Below are 17596 nucleotides of genomic sequence, written 5' to 3' on the forward strand. Positions count from 1 at the left end.
CTTAGAGCATTCAAAACACCCTTTGTCTGACTACAGCACAAGCTGAGAGACTAACACAGAGGTGTAGCCTCCCATGTAATGTGCTATAGATGGCCCCATTGCATCACATGGGCCACCACTCAGCAGCCCCAGTGGTTTGGCCTTCGTTAGAGTGATGATCCTAAAAATAGAGGTGGCCATATCGTCAATGGTACAGTGAGTTTACTTTAATTTGAGGCTGACACATAGGCTCAACATCAGTGAACGGAGCCAAGTCAGGAAAATATACTTTACTCAGAAGCAAAATTATAAAATTTTATCTGTTTTAAATGTAACTTTGTATCATTATGCTCCAAACATTTTCTAAAGAGGAAAGGAATAGTACTTGGGTCTTATCTTCCATTGAAGATTTCTTTTGTTTACAGGTATTGACGAAATAATCCCCACAGTAAATAAGATGTACTCAGTTTCTTTGAGGAAAGTGAAGCAACCAACAGCATGAGCTCCCCCAGGGCACACAATATATTTATGATCCACTTAGAAATACAGATAAGACCTTTCCACTAGCTACAAGCCCTCCTTTCCTCAAAGCTCCTTGAAAAAAATAACATCTGGATTAGGAACCAAGAAATTCTTTAATCTACCAGAGTGACATTTGTAGTGCAGAAGCAGACAAGGTTCGAATGCTGCTAATAAGCTAATGGGTGAATCTCCGTTTCTTCTGATCTTTGATGTATTAAAACAATTGACATGAGGTTTCTGATTAAAGAGAGTATTTCAGCAGGTACTTATTAATCAAGTCCATTGGTTTTTTACTAAGCTTGAACAAATGTTCTGATCATGTGCAGTTAACATGCTCTTAGTTACAAGCAACATATAAACCTTAATTCAGGATACTATTGAAAAGATAACTAAATAATGTATAGGTCCATCTTGAACCTTGTGAGTAACAGTTTATTTTTACTGTTCAAGTATGCTATTTCTTTACTGGTAACAGATTCTAAGAGTGATCAGGATTTAACCTACAGTGTTAAGAAAAAAAGTGATTTATTACAGCCAGCCACATCCTGAAAATGGTCACAACCAGCAGGCTGACAGTCAAATTGGACATCTGGCTGAACTGCTGTAGTACTGCCATATTGCTAATGACCGATTTCCACAGCAGTGAGTTTTCTTTCTGGTGCTGTTAACTTTTCCCTTGATTCTTTCATAGGACTCTGGTTGTATTTTAGGCACAATACTGTTTTGCTAACGTATGCTTAACAGTCTATAATGGCTGTTTAAAGCATTTTTTCCTTTCTATAATTTTTAAAATAAGTTTAGGAGTAGAATACAGTGCATTGGATTAGAAAATGCATTTATGTCCAGCTTGGGTATAAACTGCTCCTGGGGGTCTGAGTACTTACCTGTTTCAAACCACAGGTTTCTCTTTGAAAGGCAGTCTGTTGCTTAATCCATCCTTTTACTCTGTGTTGGGCTTGAACACTGATGCTTACAGAGTCAACAGTGCTCTTCCATGGGAAGAGAGTTGCTCTAAATTTTAGAGAAATGGTCTTTTCCCAGCAAAGGCACAAGATAGGGGTCTGCTTGTGCTGATCAAGGAAGACTTATGAAAAAGGTCTGGGAGGGTAAAAAAATTCTGATCAATTTTAACTGTTTTAAAATCAGAGCAGGTGCTGGAAGGATCAGATGGGAGAGATGTCAGCAGGTGGGATGCAGAGCTGCAGTTCTGTGCCCCCCAAACATGCTCTTGCTTTACCTGTCCATTTTGCTGACTATCACCTGTATGATGTGGTGTCCCTGCATTGCTCCAAGGGCAGCCCAGGCTCAGGCACCTGCTGAAAGTAGATTCCTGCTACATGCAAACATATTTTCTTGAGGTTTTTGTTTGTTTTTTTTTTTAAATGAGGACAGATGCAATCCCAAACTGGCTGTGTGAGGGTCCCTACATCCCTCTAAATCTATTCCTGTTAAGGACCCTAGAGCCATCTTGTGTGATGTTACAGCAAGGACTGCTGGTGGTAGGTTCGGGTGAGAGACATGCAGCCATACCTGTTCCCATTCCCCCAATTCTGCAGAGGAGCTTGCTTGAAAGGTTGTTCAAGGGGTTGTAGTGCAGATGCAAGCTTTCCCTCTGCTGTGCTTGTGGGGGGAAATAAAAAGCTGAAATGTGGACTTGTGTCCCAGGTCTGGACATCTGGGAAGATGAGGGCTCCGGTCAGGGTGGTAGTGTGCTCAGATGTGAAGAGGTGGAAGGCGAGAGCACTGCACTGCACCGAGACCCACAAGCAACATCCGTGGCAGTCACTAAAACAGGCCAAGTCCTGGTTTTTGAGCCTAACTGACATAGTCCAGTGTGCGTGCATACAGTTCTTCCCTCCCACCTCCCAAAACGATGTGGCTGCATCCAGGCTGTTGATGGGATCAGTCTCCCACTCGCCTCTCCAGTGCCTGGGAGCTCTTTTGCTGGTGCAGGTGAGCGATGTGCTGGGGATGGTGCTCTGCAGGACAGTGGCAGGGCCGGTGCCCAGGGCCAAGCGGGTGACAGCTCTAGCAGCTGGGGACACCGAGGCTGCATGGAGCTGGCATAGCAGCCTGGAGCAGCCAGCTGCCAGAAGACCAAGCAAAATGGGTTGATGAGGTGAATTAAATTGCTTGTTAAATGATTAACCTCCCCCTAAGAAAGTACCTTTTAATAAGAGGATGACAAATGCTGGTGTGTTGCTTTTTTACAGTGTTTTAGTGTTTGCCACAGGTTAGGATAGCAAAGGAAAAGTCTTTAGTGTCTTCAACAGTCCAGATGCTTTCTGGGGAAACTTTGGCATAAAGCAAATTGTTAATAATACTATAATATGATCATCAGTAATAATGAGTAGACATAGTAGGCTGTTATTATGCTGTGCATAGGGCTTTTATTATGCATTGTATATAACTTCTGCTCAAAGGGGCCTCCTGTCCTGAAGGATTTAAAGTCTAAGGCTCTAGTCCTGTAACTTACAGCATATGAGTGCATTTCTTAATCTGTACGCAATGCTGACACAGTCAGTTGCATGGGAGCAGTTAGTCACAGGACTATGGTATTCCTAGAGCATAACTGAAAATTGCCTAGGAGGACCCAGTGCTCATTTCTTTTAATTTAGCTAATATGCTTTATTTTCTTGTCGAGGCAGCTTTCACTTGAGGAAGAGTAGGGCAGCCCCAACAATGCAGTGTGATTGCCAAGTGAATACTGTTGTGATGAGTCCCTGTAAATCCCAGAAAGTCTCTGGGATATACTGGGCCTTTTGCTTAACATGGAAATGGTTATTTACAGCTGGCAACCACCCTGAGAGTACAGAGAAATGAACAACTTGCCTAAAGTGCCTGTAATTTCTGCCTTCTGACTGGACAGACAGAAGCCCCTAAAGCACTGATCTTACTAGCAGTCTAAAAATTGTCATTAGGAAATAATTACCATAATTTAGCAGTACCAACTTTACTGCAGGATAAATCTCTAAGAGAAGTCATGAATTTTGTTCGTTCGTAGTGGCTAATGTTGGTGAAGGCACAGCACTCTTCTTTCTTTTATGCCAACAGGTCGGTGATAGCGGAAGGGGAATTTTGCTATCTGATTTTTTTGTCTGTTTTTAAAAGTGCCATTGCCATTCTCTGGACTGTCAACACAGTTTGACACCAGCTGAGCGAGGGCTCACTTGGAGGGGATGAGGCCAGCGGGGATGGGGCTCCAGACCCCAGCCAAAACCAAGGTGCTGGTCCAGCAGCGGTGCCCATGGCCCAGCCTTGGGGAAATCCAGTCCGCTCCCTTGTTCTGCTGCCTCTGAAAACTGCACAGTCAAGTCCCATGTGCACTGTGAGCACTTTCTTCTGTATTTTGGAACGCAGAGCACATGTGCACAAGAAACTCGCTTTCCCAGCTGCGTAGTCAGTTTCTGAAGTGGAAGATCAGAATAAGCCCTTTTTATTGCTGCTGTTGTAGATAGCACCAATTAAAATAGCCCTTGGGAATCCCCATGTTTCATCACTCAGAAGTCCACTCTGACTACTTCTTTTCTTAGACCTCTAAAAGAGTGCCTGGACTTCCTCCTCCTCCCCCCCCCCCCCCCCCCCAAAAAAAAAAAAAAACAACAAACAAACAGCTTGACTGGAGTAGCTGGTATTTCCACTGTATCAAGCATTTGATGCAGCTATCATGCCAAAATGAAAATTAGCTGTGTGGGTTTTTCCATTAGTTCTGAATGTGCATAGCTTAAAACATAAGAAAATGAAGTGTGAGGAGGGAAAATAGCATCTTCATTTGTGGTAGAGTTTTTGTTAATCTATCATGTATTGTAGCGGTTTTGCTGCTCTGAAGGTGGGTGAGATGTAGCAATACATCTTGGAGCTCTTGATTCTGTTTCTTTTAACACTGGGTATCATAGGACTTCTTCAAAACTGAATTGCTGCCAGCTAACCTAAATTGGGGCTGTGCTTTGAGGAAACCAATTCCCTAGCAAGTGTGGGTGTTGCCTGTTGAGGGATGGCAGTTCTTCCTCTCTGTCCATCTGCCAGCTGCCTCAGCCCACAGCCTGCTATATTCCCAGCTGGGAAATAACGAGCTTCAAAACAAGACAGCAAAACAGTTGAACATATTTTGAAATGGCTAAACCATTAAAACAGTGATTTAGAAAAAGCCATCATATTGGTTATCACTGCTTGAAAAGAGCAAAAATCTTTTTATTGGCCTTTGAGCTACTTACAGGTGACATAATCAATTATTCCAGGGCAAGTTTACCTGCCAACATGACCAGTGAAAAGTACATGAAGCAATACACATAGCAACTTAAACTGTGTGCATTTAGAAGAAAAGGAATAAAGAGTTAAGGTGGTGAGCATGATAAGCAGTTTAGTCTGTCCCTTCATAGTCTTTTCTCTGTTCCCTGTAAAAAAAAAATCTATGTATCAACTGCAATTTACTTTGTGCTATGTGGTGATATGTTGTTTCTCATTCTTTGTCATATATACATTCTCATGCATGTATATATGAAAGAATATTTTTTCTCTCATACCAGCACTTAGTTATTTGTAGTGCTATATACATAGAAGACAAGATCTCGGAATACTACTTATACTGTGCAATATTATACTTTCCCCTCTGTCTGCTTTCTCCTTACCCTCAGTCCAGCCTGATGTGCACAATAGCAGCGCTGCTCGCCAAGTCTCACTTTTTGCTACCAAAATATCTCCTTCTCAGTGTGAAAGAGCCAGAGTGCCGCCCTGCATGCAGCAGCATGGGAGGAGTAGACATTGACAGCACTGTAACACGGTACATAATGCAGAATCTGACTCATTTGCAAAAGTGATAAGAATATTTATTGACTGTGTTGGTAGTTAGAGTTGAGCAAGAACTGGAACAAAAGCGTGCTTGCTTTATGGGTGCTTGTGGTGTTTTTACTCAGGGCTGCAAGGGGAGGTGTAACCCACCTGCACCTGAAGGAATGCTCCCGGGGAGTCCCGGTCGGGTCAGGCGGAATTCTCATCCCAGCTGGATCGCTCCCTTCAGCACGCCCTGCTGTCTCTCTGGCTCCACTCTCCGTTTGTCAAGTAAGATTAATTGCAGTCAGATTTTCCTTCCTGCTGCCGAGATTAGAAGGGTAAAGCCAAGCACATCTGCGAGGGACTCGGGCGGCATGTTGTTAAGAAACTGTTTTGTGGAAGTCTCTCTTTAGCAACACGTGGTCAGGCAGGAATGTCCCTGATCTCCCGTGACCCTTTGCCATTAGGGAAACCAAGAGCATAATCTCATTAGCTAATCTGCGTTGCTGTACCTTTGCGTTTTACCTGCACAGTGTTTTGCAGAGCAGTGATGAAACCTGTTGCAGGGGAACGTAAAGACCCCTGCCAGCAGTGCCCGCGCAGAGGAGCGGCACAGCAATCTTCCTTATTGCCTCCAAATCACAAAATGTGAAATGGAGATAGGAGAACTGACAGGGGCCTGCCATAGCATGCTTTTACGGTCTAAAGGCTCTCCATGCAAAAAAAAGAAAATGCCCAGGTGATTTAAAGCATTGCTTTCTTTTCCAACAAGATTCTTCCCTGATGCTGCTCCCAGGTTTCTGTAAGAGAGAAAAGATTTTTGGTGACTGTGCCTTTCCTCCCTCTCTGAGGATTTTTCTCTTGCACTTAAGGGATTCTCTGACCGCCTTAACACAAGCACGATGATGCTAGTTACCTGGATAATACTGTCTTCTGAAGTTTAAATACACAGGTATCAAAGATATTGTGCTCTGACCACCAGCGAAAAGCAAGGGTTTCCATGCATCGCCTGAGCACATGAAGCTTCATTGTCCCATCAACACGTGGTTTATGGTTGGTCACCACAGAGGTGACAAGAAGTCCAGGATGCCACCTGCATGAGAGCAGGAGTAAACATTACTGATGCCAGTTCAGTATTTAGCTAATCTGTACTTACAAGTTTCTAGCACTGGAGTTTCTACAGCCTCTCTGACATCAGTTTATTCCAGATCTCTTAATTTTTGAAGGACAGTGTCCAATCTAGGCACGTACCTCTGGCAGGGGTCTTACAAGTGCTCAACAGAACATAAAAAGTACTTGCAGGATTACTTGTGGGTCTTGTTCTCTAGTCTCCTGTTCACACAGTCCTGCAGTGCTCACCTATTGCACAGCAGTCTGCCGCAGGCTTATGTTAAGTTTATGGTCTGCTGTAATCCCCAGAACCTTTCCTTCAACACTTCCTAAGCTATTTGGTCCCAATTAGTGCTTATTAAATTGGTTATTCCTGCCCAAGGGTAGTGCTTTGCACTTGTCTTGACAAAATTTCATCTTTTTTTTGTCTCTTTCTCCAATTTGTCAGCTTTAATTTCAAATCATGCCTCTGGTATATTTGGGGGAAGGAGGTAAAACAGTGGTATACCAAATATGGTGACTATGGTCACGGTGACCTCATGCCCTTAGGAAACTGGTAAAAAATGCAACAAGAGGAGAATTCAAGACTTGACGCATTGTGCTGACCTTTCTACATTTGCAGGAGGAGGGAGAGGTAGTGACCACAAACTTTGTTCAAAATCCCAAAGTTCATCCTCTGGCACAGTCGGTCGCAGCAGAGTCCTGCTTCTGCCGCCGGCTGTCCGCGCAGCCCAGGGCTCTCCCGAGGACCTTGGAACGCACAGAATTTGGCTGGTTGCGCCCAGACATGCTCCTGCACGGGCTGTCAGTGTGTCTCGTCCCATTGATTTGGAGTCACTGCAGCTACAAAGCAAGGCTTGTTTGAAGCTAAGTGTGCATTTGTTGTTTTGCTGGATCAGGGCCTTAATCGATCTTTAGATGAGGTGTGAATACAGGAATATGAGTAAGATTAACCGCAACCAGGTTTTTCTACCTCCTAGTAAGAAGGATAAACCAAGCATTTCTTGGTTTCACACCTGTATTGGGCTGACAGGACAAAAGGTATGTTATCAAGGTTCACTGTTGGCACTTAAGCAAACAGCAATGCATGCTTTTCATAAAGGCATTCATAGTGAATATGCAGAATAAGGAGGTTGTACTTTTTAGTCTTGCTTTCAGTAGAAACACCATCTCATTTACAGGCAGATTTGTATATTTGATAATGATTCCAGTATTTAGCAGCAGCTAATTTGGCCTATTTGTTTGGAAGCTTCTAATAGCTTAGTCTGGTTGAGCTCATTTCAGAGCTTCCCCTAACTGTGGGACCATCTGTTATCCACCTCACTTTTTTTTTCCTTGATTGGTTTCACACAGGCCCTTTAGTTCATTTTGAATTAGGGTGGTTTGGAGAAAATCATACTGTAATCTGCAGTTGGTGTTCCCCTCACTCCCCCCAATTAGAAGGAAAACAGCCCGTGATGAAGAGTGTTGTTGAATTTACCGGGCTTAGTGGAAAAAGGGTGTAGGGGGATTTTCTCTAAAGCTGGAAGGTTTCTGCAGGTAAGCCTATAAAACCTGCAGAAGAAGGTAATGATTACAAGCCTTTACTGCCATCCTAGGTGACCTCCAGTATTTTTTCAATTAGACAGAACAGCTAAAAATACGGAGACTCTCTACTTATACGGTTGACCTTTTATGCATATATGCACATACATTCATACATATGTATGTATATATACACACTGTTGACCTTTTAAATATATAATTTATAAATATACATTATATGTGTATAATATATATTAAAAAAATCTGTCTCATTTCCTTGGGGATTTTCTCTTTAATTTAAAAATCTCTGGCTTCTAACTCATACAGGTCATGAGTGAGGCTGGAGAAGTATAAGGGAAACGAGAGAGATTAGAAAATTCCTAGGAGCCTCTTGAAAAATATCTCCAGACAGATGAACCTGGAGGCCTGGTTTGTTTCTGGAAATCGCTATGTTTGGATTTTTTTAATAATTTCAGACTGAGCAAGAGCTAGAGAATGCTGGACTGGGGAATTGCTACTGTGGGGAAGATTTTTAGAAGCAATAGTTCAGAAACAGAAGAGCAATGCCAAACTGGAGGAACCTTGCCTTGCTTACATTGTCATTTTGTCACAATGAGCAGAGTCCTGTGAAATCCTCTGGGCATTAAACAATTCACATTTCAAACTGAGGGAGGGGGGGAAGACCAAGGAATAGCTGACAAGTTCTAATAACATCTGTGTTGTCTGAAATAGTGTTGCAACAGGCCAAACCATTGACAAGCACAGGAGTGATCTTAATTTGAGATGTTAATTTTCAAGGTGCAAAAAGTCCACTCGCTGGATGCAGGAAATGGGGGTTTTGCAGAATCGCTCATGGCACAGTGCTGCTGTGGGATTTGCCTGAGCGCGGCCGTTTTGCCTGTCCCGTGGTGCCTTCGGTCCAAGTTTGGTGCAAGCTCCTCCAGCTGAAACCTTCTCGTATCTCTCTTTCATAGCCCCAGAGAGGAAAAACGCAGGCAAAATGCAAATGTCAGCCTGGAAGCATTTCCATTTTGGCTGGGAGTAGGGCACTGCCTGGCCCAGGCTGGCCAGGAGAGCTGCTCTGTCTCTCCTGTGGGAGAGCGAGGGTACCGAGCTGCTGGTGGGACAGGGAAGGTTTCCAGGGTCCCTCGTGGGGTTGGGGAAGAAAACCCCAAAATAAAATGGGAAAAGGCAGGGTGAAGGATGTGCTCTAGGTTTATGCTGGGAGAAGTTTGAGGGCTACCCCTGGTGATGTAAAGACACCAGACCCCTCCAGAAGCTAAGGAAAGGGCTTGTGCAGCTGTTTCGTTACTGGAATTATCACTGCATCCATGTTGCTATGCCTTTCCCAGGCAGCAAGGTGTGAGATCCCCTATGACTGCCTGCAGCAGGCAGGGATGTGACAAAGAAGAGCCAGGGTCGCCAAAGCTGTGGATGTTTTGTTTGAGGACAGGGAGCCCCTCGGTGTGCCCTGTGCTGTCAGCTGGAGCCATGGGACTTTGCTGTAGTTTTCATGGACCCGCCTGGTGCTGGGCTGTGGCAAGGGAAGTGTTTCCAGAGCTGTTCCCATCCCAAAACCTCCCTCTGCTCTTCTCCTCTTGTGCTTAACACAAGCTGCTTCTCTGTGAAAGCTTCCTGAGGTGCTTGGTGAGTACCACTGTCCTCTGCCCCAGGCAGCTTTGCCCCTTTCCAGGAGCAGCGTTGGCACCAGATGCTTTTTAGCTTTGCAGCCACCATGGACAGCTAGGATTTCTAAGAAAGGATTGATTGGTGTTTGGCTCTTATGCTAAGTATTACTTACTGGGGTAAACTGGTGGCAGCCTTCTCATTTATCAGTGTGACCAGGCTGTGAGCGGCGACAAGCCCTGAGTGCAACCTGAAGCATGCTTTTGCTTTCTATAAGCAAGATGAGCCACAGCTAAGGTGGTTTTTTTTGTTTGGTTTTTCTTTTTAGTAACTGCAGTAACCAGTTGCTGCACTGCTGCCCCTACGGATCCCAGGGCGAGGAGACAGAGGAGGTACCCAAGGGGCTCTTTGCCCCCTGCCCTGCAGCTGCTGCCTGGGCGATTGCACCTGAGGAATCCCAGGAGGAACCAGGGAGAAGCCCAGGTATCAGGGAATGCGATCCTGAATCTTCAGCTCTGGGGTTTGTATCTGCAACCAAAAAATAAAGCCTGGTTTGCAGGATCTTGCATTTTTCAGTGGTATATGGAAGCAGTTGCTTTTTTCCAATACTGCGTGAGGAACTCTGAGCAGAGATGACACTACTATACCTTGCACAAGTATCTGGTTTAAATCAGTGTTTCTATCTGACTCCTCTTCTGGTTTCCTACATAGCCACCTACAACCTAGGAAAGGCAAGATAGAATTAAGGTATCCTGACTTCCCTGGCTGCATCTCCATTCACGTAAGACATGTAAAAAACCTTCCTTTCACTTTAGCAAGAAGGCAGTCCCTGCAAGGTTTAGGATGGAGGTATGGCTTGCAGAACAGCTCCAAATCCCCACTGAGATTTTCAGAGGGAGCCCTTCCAGCTGCGGGCTCTCACTTATCCTGCTTGCAATCACAGCTGCACCCGTGAAGACTCTGCTGCCGGAGCCAGGAATAGACTGGCGCAATCCTGGTGCCCAGCAGCCTTACAGATAATTTTGTAATTCACAGCCATGTGCGTGATATCTGAATTTAGTGTGTTCTGTCGGAGCATTACCCCATACAATAGGTATGGGTACGATCTGCCGCCCACCCACCAAGGCACTGCCGTTCTCTGTGTGTGCCGCAGACGTGAGAGGCTGCAGCACCGCGTGCGGACCCTCAGCTACAAATCTGGCTTCTCCTACCTTTAAGTTTGCAGTTGAAATGCTGTAGTTTTAAAGCTGCTCTTTTAACACAGCTTATGACTGGGTGTATGTATTAGGTGGGCCCTGGATTGATTATTGACATGCTTTGGCTTTGCTAACAGCTTTTGCTGATGTGAATGGAGCTGTTGTCTTAAGATATGTCCTATTAGTGTTTCTATATTGCTTCTACTGTGGTGTGTGAGAGATATATCTGAGGTGAGACGCTTCGCTGCACAGCGCATTTGACAGGCATGAAGAACAGCACAGGCGAAGTTCTGCCTGAGTGTCTGGAAAGTGGAGTAAACAACCATTAAAAGAAAATAACCTTATTCTTCATGCCCACTCACAGGGAAGCGTGTGCTGGGGTGGAAGACGCGCCTGGTGAAGTGGGTGAGGGTGGGTGCTTTTCCTTTGCACTACAGCCAGACCATTGCTTGCTTTGCAAAGCCGTGCCTTGTTGTGAGAGACAAAGCGCGCGCTAGGGGATGCGCAGTAGGATGGTTCAGAACTGCAAAAATAATGACGGGCTGAGCAAAATGGTGTGTTTTGCTTGACTGGGGAATATCTCTTGTTTGGAGGTGATATAGTAACAGCACGGTGGAGCAGTTCCTGCTTTTCAGTGAAGGTTTTGAATATTGATGAACAGAATCAGAAAGACCTGGGACTATGCAGCTGCTGGCGTGATGGGTGGGGATGACCGCAAAGCCATGGGTCTGACTGGGAAGGAAATGGAGGAAAGCCTGCAAAGAAGTAACAGAGGATGGAGAGAAGCCTGCACCGAGGAACAGAGGGATGTGGTGCCTGTGTGGTGAGCGCAGTGCTTTAACTGCAAACTCGTAATGACTTGTGTGCGTGTGTAGAATCAAGAGAAACTGGCCAAGACATGGAGTTTGACACTAATTCAAGCATGCACGAGTGCCTGAGGACCGTTTCTGACCACAAGCAAGCAGTACTTCTGTTTTGTGTCTCAGTCGAGAGGTTGAGCTTCCAAACGTGACGCCACTGGGGTGCAGTTTTTGTGTTGAGCCTGATGAAATCCCATCACTGATGAGCTCAACAAATATGGTGATTTTGAATTATGAGTCCCTGTGAGAGCTAAAACCACACTGTGTTTTCCCCATTGGCAATTACTGAGCAGGATCTCCGTTTCTCCCCTGTGCTTGCTTTCTCTTTCTCTCCACCCCCATGCGCTTGGGAAGCCTGAGATGGTGTGACCATCTGAGCATATGCCAGTCTCTTCAAAGGGCATCTGTAATCCCCTGTGCTAATCCTCCTGCAAGAGGAAGGATGCTTGTGGGCAGCACTTGCAAATCCACACCCAGAATATTAAGCTTGTTATAAAACCTGGCTTCTTGCTGCATCTGCTGACTCTTGTTTGCAAAGAAAATGTTGCGGGTGAGTAAGTTTCTCCTTCCTGTGGACTTCCTCTGAAATGTTGCTTCAGGTTAAAGTACAATATTGCTTGTTTCACACACCTTTATGAGAGGAAACGGCAATACCTAGGGACAGCTATCATTATTCACTGCACTAATAGTCCTGAACGTGATAGGCTGTGTTTTCAAAATGACCTCTAAAGCTGTACAAGTCTGCAGATGCAGCAAAAGCAGCATCTTAATCCATGTGTCTGCACCTCAGCTGCTGGCCCCACGCAGGCAAGGATTCCCTGGGGAATGCTTTTCACCCACATAAATTAGCAAAGACTTAATTCATTATCTCTTGCTCTAGGGTGGGGACCTGTTACTGTGGAAAACGAGGTGGAGGGAGTAAAGCCTGTACTTTTGGAGGTGGCCGCATGTTATCGGTTCCTCTGCCCACTGGGCACTCAGACCCTGCTCTCGGAGCTTCCCAGAGAAGCAGCACTGGTAAGCGACCACCTCCGACAAACATACCCAGCACCCTCATCTAAAATCCTGCTTTATGACCTTGACAGGGGAGGCTCCACTCCAGCTTTCCCCTCCGCCTCTCCCAAACCCGCTACACCTGCCCTGGCGCTGATGCCTTCGGGGCCGCAGCCAGAGGCTGTGTGCCATCCAGAGCGCCTGCGGGAATTGCTGGGAGGGACGCGCGTCTCTGTCGGGTTTATGCCTGATGTCAGTCTGCCTCATCGTCGGCATGGGCTGGCTGACCTCGGCGGTGGCTTTGCAGCCCTGGTCTCTCTTGCTCAGCCCATGCTCGCTAGCAGGGAGCTATCTCCAGGCAGGATAAGGCTGCTCAGCAGCTGAGGCAGCATCCCAGCTCCTGGCTGGCTCGATTATGCAGCCTCACGTCAAGCACGGAGCTGGAAAGACTCCTCAGGAAGACTGACACACGGAAACAGCAAGCGGATGAGTACATTATTCTCCCTCAATTTCAAGCAGGCATCAATTGGGCATCGACAGTGTGCTTTTTAAAAGAAAATTGCAGCCTCCTCTGTGCTTCCTGGCAAAGAGCACAAGCAGCCCTGCGCTGGAAGGGTCTCCAGCCTGCAGTGTGCAGGGCTCTGGCATGGCTAAGCACGAGCAGGGGCCAAGTTGCTAGCCAGAAGTTGCCAGTTTCCACAGTTATGGAGTCTCGGCCAGATTTTGGTTTAGTCGGTTCGTGTCTCAGTAGTCTTTGTGACAAAAGGCGTGGAAGAGGCTCTTGTTCTTTGCAGGGATTATGCTTAATCACAATGGGTGTTAAATAAATGAATGTGCTGAAAGCAGATGCCAGACTGTGCCTGTCAGGCCATTAACGACCCAGGAGGCAAAGGCAGGTGAGGAACCTTGGCTCTGAGCAGGCAGCAGGGACTGCCCAGTCGGAAAGCACAGAGCGTTGGAAGGGCAGGGGGAGTGGGCTAAGGATCAAGGATTGCAGCGCAGCAACTGCGAAGGTGTGAGGGCTTAAACAGAAAAACCCACAAAAGCTCAAAAATGCACATATTAGAACTTCAGTGTGCAAGAAGACATTGGATTTACTTCTGGCTGTTTAATGGTGAATTTCCAGCTCTGTCAAGTGAGAATGTTTTCTGTCAATATTCCTGCAGCAATACGTCTTGTCACTATGTTTAAGCACAGATGGTTATGTAGCTTCCGTATGAATCTGGCACGTGGGGGCAACACCAAGCTTTCAATTGCTTTATCTTTAAAGATAAGGATGATACCATCCTGATAAACTGATCTAAATCTGATGAATCCATGAGAGATCACATGGAGATACAGAAAGAGGAATCAATACAGCATTAACAGATGCTAGAGTTGCTGCCTGTAAATCAATTTGGAAGCGTCCAGTACACTGCAGTTTGTAAAATACACCTCAGGCTGTAATTGTGAACTGGACTAAGCTACGAAAGAATAAGCATCAAGATCCAGGAGCCAAGGACTTGCAGCAGGCTGTGAGCGGTACACAGCTGAAGGAATAAATCAGCTGCATTCCCCTAGCAGAGGAATCGGTGAGGTCTGAGCAGTCCCTGACTTCTCTGGTTGCCAGCAGCACCTGTACTGCTCCACACCAGTGCTTTGGGATGAGCTGGAAGGGCAACAAAACTAGAATTCAGAGGGCAAACAATGAAAATTAAACTCTGGTCAGGGGTCTGGTGAAAGGAATTTTGAAAAATTTGCCTATGCCATGAAGAATATTTCTATAAACTGGTTCATGAGTGCTGCAGAAATTCACCTCATGTCCCTGTAGATAATGAAGCTGATTCAGCTGAAATCTGTGGTACAGATTTTGAGTGTGGTGTCTTAGCTGAAGTATAAGATAGCAGGGAGTAATAGCAGCAATGACAAAAAAAAAAAGAAATTCAAGTGTCTGTGTGCTTCATTGTTACAAAATCTCTCTCTAGTTGAGTAGCTTTTGCTGAGTGATGCCCATGCTATCAGCCTGGATGCCACATCTCCCTTCCCTGGAGAAAATGAGTTTGACGCGTGGGCTCCAGAGGCAAGGGCAAAGAGGCAGCATCACTGCAAAGGCAAACTAGCAGAGCTGCTCTGAGATGAGCGCGGACAATCTTACCACCGGGGTGCTGGGACCCCCGGCCTCCCTATTCAACAACCCCTGCGGTCCAACGGGTAAGTGTTAATGAAGTGGTTGCAGTTTCTGCACGGTGTATGCCCTGGGGGAGTAATCCCCTGCTGCAGGACAGATTGTGGTCTGCCAGGCGCTGGCTGCTTACTCCATACCCTTTGCTAGGCCAGATGCAGAGAACTTGGTCGCGACTTTGCCAAATATGCTGGGGTGGAGCCCAGCAAAAATCTGTCACATTTGCAGGTTGAAAGCTGTCTTTTCTGCCTGCCAGGCCTGCATGGGCTGTCTGGGGCCATAAGCCAGGCTGCTTCCATTTTGGCTTTTGGGTAGACCCGAGAAGTTTCTTCTCGTCCTTCAGCTTGCTTTCCCCTGCTCCCTGGCCCTTTCCCCGTCCAGAAATGTGCATGCTGAATATGGTAAGGCCTGAGAAATCTGTTATAAAGGTTATTTTATTTACCTTTACCAGAAGCATGTTTAAAAGAATGAGTAATTTGAGCTTTCACTTTTTTTTCCCCCCTCGTTTCCAAGAGGAACTGTGAACACAACTCTAAGTAATGCTTTGTATCTAAGGAATAAAAGGAATGCTAAATATGAAAACTGTCTTCTCTTCTACATTAGAGAAAAAGTAACTTTATTCAAGGAGTCAACATACTTCTAAATAAATAAGTGGCTGCAGAAAGCCTGCAAGCTTTTGTTATCAGTGAAGGAAAAAACAAATACAAGCCGTGGGTGAGGGATGCTCCTCCCCGTGTGATCTGTGTGGGGAAGGGTTTTGTTGCTCAGGATGAGCCTCCCACTCCTGATGGATACCCGTCAGAAAGGTTTGGACCATAAGAGCAGTGTGATTTCAGCACGGTTTCAGCCTGGCACTCTAGCAGGGTACCAAGTGGCTTTGTTGGGTTGGGATCACTGAACCTGTGTTCCTGTCTCAGGGTATGGTCCCAAGGTAGGTGGTCCCTGATGTGCCAACAGCTGGATTATCTAGCAGTATAAATTCCATCTGGAGGAGGACGCAAGGCGGTATGTTTAAGGAGTTCTCCAGGAGCGCTGTATGGTCTTTACATTGGCACAACGTATATGCTATTTCCCTGTTGTACCTTCTGCTTACCCTGCAGTTTAGGACTGTTCTGCTGCACTGTGAGGATACTTGGGGCTGGTTCCCACAGAGACTCTCTCTGCAGATCAATATTGCCCAGAGCGAGCCTCTAGAAAAACACCACACTACCAGCACGCTCAGCATTGCAGCTCTGCAAAGGGCCTGGGCCATACTCATGTACTCCCGTTCTAGGAAGCTGTGACCAGGCAGCAGTCCTGCCTGGGGAAATGCAGGTGTGGAGTTTCCTCTTTCCTCCTCAGAAAGGACCACAGAGACCGAGATGTGTTAAACCTGGAGGTTTATTAACCTCGTAGTTATTAACCACGTTGTTTGATGACAAAGTCACAACGTTGTTGGGCTGCAGCCAGCACGGTGCTGGGGTGCAGAAGAGGGTATGCCACAGACTGGAGACAATCAGCTGGCAAAGACGATGTAGCTGAAAGCCTGTGGCAATCCCACTCCTTATTTGATGGGAAACCAAGGTAAGTGTGCCATTGCCTGGAAGGAAAAGTGGTGCTGTAAACTTTTGTAAGCTGACAGCCTTTGTCTCCCATCAGTCAGTTTGCTCCTGAGAAGTTTGCAGCCAGAATAGAGAGTGGCAAAGCAGCTCACGGAAGGATCTTACTCCCGCTTCACAGCATCTTGCTGTACTGCCCTCGATTTTCTTGTAAACCTGTTTCAGAGGCTTAATCTTAGCCCTGTGGTGTTCCAGGCCCTGCGCTAATGCATCCGTGAGACTGTTTTCAGGACCCTGAAGAGGGTTTCTGCTCCTCTCCAGAGCCCGAGTACTGTGGGTACGTCTCTCTGGGTCCCAGTGACCTAGACGCTATCTGCTGAGCCCTCGGTCTCTGCGTGACAGCCTTATTTTGATGAGTCAAGGCACGTCTCTGCTGCCCAGCGTGGGTGAGCTGTAACGTTACCTGGATGTCGGGAGGCCAGACGTCCTAGCGCCAGCTGCCTCCTGACTGATGTGCTCTACCGCAGGACGGAGGCTTCTCCTAGAGCTCTAGAAAGGAAAACATGCATCCCTGTGGTTTGTTTCTCAGGCATTTCCCCAAATCCATAAAGGCCGGGGGGGGGGGGGGGGGGAAAGAAGACACAGTGTTTTTGGATTGTTTCATGATCCCCGGGAACTGTTTTTTTAAAGGAAAAGAAGTGCCTAGGATCATTTTGAATCATTGAAAATGTTGTTGTTGAGTAGAGCAAAACATCTATTTTGATCATGATTCTTAACTATCAATTTATAAGTAAACAAAATCAAAATGTTGTTTAATCTTTACTCTTAAAAAATCTGCTTGGATACTTTGTCAAACTTGACTTTCATAATTTTGAAGAAATGGTATTTTCCAGTGGAGATGGTCAGAACAATTTTGTCCAGCTGTTCTTATTACTCTTTCGGTAGAACGTGCTAACGCTAGTGAGCGTACGCTCTAACAGCATAGACGAAATTGCAAGGGCAGCTGGGGAGTCTTCACTGTAAGAATTCTGTATCGTGTGAAGTCAAAGATCCTCAGGCAAACATAGCTAGAGACAGCAAATCTCTCAAAGGGCTAAAATCCCAGCTGAGTCTCAAATTCACCGTGCAGGAGAGAAAGGGCTGTAATCCGCTAAGGAAAGCAGATGTACAAGAGTCATTCTGGCAGCTACATCTGTCGTGCTGCTTCCCCCCACCCTGCCTCGTTAAACCCGCTCTTCCTTCCAGTCATATGTGCTTTTCTCCTCGACGACAAAAATAGGCAAGCACAAATGTCAATCATGTGAAATGTATTTCTTA

General features: G+C 46.0%; 1 long non-coding RNA gene across 1 annotated transcript in view; it reads left to right on the forward strand.

Annotated features, from left to right (window-relative positions):
* Positions 1-10058, forward strand: part of LOC142042293 (uncharacterized) — a 28815-nt gene extending 18757 nt beyond the window's left edge. Inside the window, exon 3 of the long non-coding RNA XR_012653690.1 lies at positions 9860-10058. This is a non-coding gene — a long non-coding RNA (uncharacterized LOC142042293). The remainder of the gene's footprint in view (positions 1-9859) is intronic.
* The last annotated feature ends 7538 nt before the right edge of the window (positions 10059-17596 follow it).

This window comes from Buteo buteo, chromosome 20, assembly GCF_964188355.1.
Source record: "Buteo buteo chromosome 20, bButBut1.hap1.1, whole genome shotgun sequence".
Lineage (NCBI taxonomy): Eukaryota > Metazoa > Chordata > Aves > Accipitriformes > Accipitridae > Buteo > Buteo buteo.